This window comes from Echinops telfairi, unplaced genomic scaffold (assembly GCF_000313985.2).
Source record: "Echinops telfairi isolate 266 unplaced genomic scaffold, ASM31398v2 ScPeMD7_42;HRSCAF=159, whole genome shotgun sequence".
NCBI lineage: Eukaryota > Metazoa > Chordata > Mammalia > Afrosoricida > Tenrecidae > Echinops > Echinops telfairi.
This window is the reverse complement of record NW_022103940.1, coordinates 4,788,592-4,792,203: the sequence shown is the minus strand read 5'-3', so window position 1 is coordinate 4,792,203 and position 3,612 is coordinate 4,788,592.

Sequence of the window (3,612 nt, the reverse complement as noted above, 5' to 3'; positions counted from 1 at the left end):
AAGTTTCTAGTTTTTATGTTCTTTCCTTACCGTCTTGTACTACTTCTCTATCCATTGAATGTACCTGATCATCATTCTTCTTAATTCTTTTTCTGGTAGTTTCACAGCTTGTTCAACATCAGCCATTTTTTTTAGGTTTGGGTGTTGTTTTGTGCCTGTTGTTCTGGATTGTCCTTTTATTTTGTTTTGTTTGATGTTTATGTGGGTACCAATATTTTCTCCTGTTAGGGATGTTAGAGAGGATGAGCTGTGTGGTATCCCCACACTCTGACAAGTGGTGCAGGAGAGGAGTAAATAAAACTTTAAGACTCAGTGACTCACTCTCTCACTCACCGCCTCACTCACTCACTGCCTCACTCTCCCACTGCCTCACTCACTCACTCACTCACTGTCTCTCTCTCACTCACTCACTGCTTCCCTTGCTCCATGCCTCACTCACTCTCTCACTGTCTCACTCACTCACTGCCTCTCTCTCACTCACTCATTGACTCACACACTCACTGCCTCACTTGCTCACTGCCTCACTCACTCACTGATTCACTCTCTGTCTCACTCCCTCACTGTCTCACACTCTCACTGTCTCACTCACTCACTGCCTCTCTCTCACTCACTCATTGACTCACACACTCACTGCCTCACTTGCTCACTGCCTCACTCCCTCACTGTCTCACCCCCTCACTGTCTCATTCACTCACTTTCTCACTGTCTCACTCACTCTCTCACTGTCTCACTCTCACTCACTGCCTCACTCACTCACTCACTGTCTCACTCTCACTCACTGTCTCACTCTCACTCACTGCCTCAGTCTCACTCACTGCCTCCCTCCCTCACTCATTGACTCAGTCACTGACTGTCTCACTCACCATCTCACTCCCTCACTGCCTCATTCACTCATGGCCTCACTCTCACTCACTGCCTCACTGTCTCACTGTCTCGCTCACTTACTGTCTCACTCTCACTCACTGCCTCACTCACTGTCTCACTCACTGATTCACTCACTATCTCACTCCCTCACTGTCTCACACTTTCACTGTCTCACTCACTCACGTCCTCACTCTCTCACTGCCTCACTCCCCCACTCACTGTCTCACTCTCACTCACTGCTTCACCAGCTCACTGCCTCACTCACTGTCTCACTCTCACTCACTGCCTCACTCACTCACTGGCACATTCACTCACTCTCTCACTCACTCATTGACTCACACACTCACTGCCTCACTGTCTCACTCACTCACTGTCTCACTCACTCACTGTCTCACTCTCTCACTGCCTCACTCTCACTTACTGGCACATTGACTCACTCACTCACTCACTCATTGACTCACTCACTCACCGCCTCACTCACTCACTCACTGTCTCACTCTCTCACTGTCTCACTTTCTCACTCACTCACTGCCTCTCTCTCACTCACTGACTGACTGACTCACTTACTGTTTCCCTTGCTCACTGCCTCTCACTCATTGACTCACACACTCACTGCCTCACTTGCTCACTGCCTCACTCACTCACTGATTCACTCTCTGTCTCACTCCCTCACTGTCTCAAACTCTCACTGTCTCATTCTCTCACTTTCTCACTGTCTCACACTCTCACTGTCTCATTCACTCACGTTCTCACTGTCTCACCCACTCACTGTTTCACTCTCAAAAAAAGAGAAAAAAACCCAAAACTTTAAAAGAAGTGTAGAACAAATTATTCTTGCATTGAGGAAGTACTTGAGTGGAGGCTCAATGTTCATCTGCTACCTTAATACTAAACCTATAAATATGTGCATGTAGATGTATTTCCAGATCCTCATCTATAAATATATTTACGTATGTACATGCCTTTATTTAGACCTCTATAAATGCCCTTTACCTCCTAGCTCTCTCCTCTTTTCTTAAAAATTTCCTCTTGTCCCACTGTCATGCTCAGCCTTCATTTGGGTTATAGTAATTCCTCTCAGTTACATTACCCTTGGTAACACCATACCAGGCCTCCGACATCCTCTTCACCACCGATTTGGATCACTTGTTGTTCCCTTGTCCCTGATTTGTTAACAATACTTCCTTTCCCCCCACCTTCCCCTCTCCCATGTCCCCCCCCCAGAACTGTCAGTCCCGTTGTTTTCTCCTCCAGAATGTTCATCCAGCCTATCTTATTTATACAGACCTGCAGAGATGATAACATGCACAAAAACAAGACAGAGTAAAACCAAGCAACAATGGAAACAACAACAACAACAACAAGCCAATGACAAAAAAGAACAAAACAAAAAAACACAACACAAAAACAACAAAAAAGAAAAGCTTGCAGTTAGTTCAAGGACTATTTGTTGGCCTTTAGGAGTGTTTTCTGGTCGAGTCTGATGAGGTGCCAAAACCTGGCCCCAAAGTCCATTTTTGGTATTCCCTGGGAACTTCGTTGCTCTGTTCCCACTTGCTGCTCTGTTGCATGGCCTTAGTGTTTTGCCTCAGTGTGGTGGGATCAGATCAGGCGCAATTCCCACATTGTGACTCCAGTATTGTCCACTGTAGGGCTATGGGTCAGTGAGGGATGTCATGTCTTATAGTAGGGCCGGCTATATGGTCTTCTCTGTGGATTGGCTGCACTGAGCGGGAATATAATCGTCAAGGCTTGGTTGACCAGGATGTGCTCCACTCTCTCTTCCTCCCCCTTCATTTGCTCCTGTGTGCTCTGATCAGACAGGTCCCTCTCCCTGAGCCGTAGCTTCAGTACTGTCCTCTGAAATAAATTCTTTGGGATGGAGGGGCAGCTTTCCACGTAGTTGGGATTGGGGCCAGTCCCTCAGACCTCTCCACTGGTTCCCTACTCCATGCCGGCATGTTGCATTCACCTTTTGGAGCACCAGGCTGAAGTCTGGTCCTCTTTTCCTGTGGAGATATAAACAATACCCTCCCCTGGGGTGGGTTAGTTCCCTGTTCCCCTGCTACCCATTTATTTTTCATTTTTGCAAGAATACATTTTTCTATTAAACTGGCATTTCATGATGCTCACCTTCCCGACATGATCACTGAAGACAAAGTGGGTGCATAAGCAAATGTGGTGAAGAAAGCTGATGGAGCCCGGCTAAAGACTTGAAGGTAAATAAGAGGCCATTTAACTCAGAAGCAACAAATCCCACATGGAAGAATTACACCAGCCTGTGTGTTCATGAGGTGCTGAGGGGATCAGTTATCAGGCATCAAAGAACAAAAAAACCATATCATTGTGTGCTCACCTCCCAGATATGATCGCTGAAGACAAATGGGTGCATAATCAAATGTGGTGAAGAAAGCTGACAGTGCCAGGATATTAAAAGATATAGCACCTGGGGTTTAAAGGCTTGAAGGTAAACAAGCTGCCATCTAGCTCAGAAACAGCAAAGCCCACATGGAAGAAACACACATCAGCCTGTGTGATCACAAGGTGTCAAAGGGATCAGGTATCAGGCAACAAAGAACAAAAAAGCATATCATTGTGAATGAAGGGGAGTGCAGAGTGGGGACCCAAAGCCCATTTGTAGGCAACTGGACATGCCCTTATGGAAGGGTTGTGGGGAGGAGATGAGCCAGTCAGGGTGCAGTGTAGCAACGATGCGACATACAACTTTCCTCTAGTTCCTAAATGCTT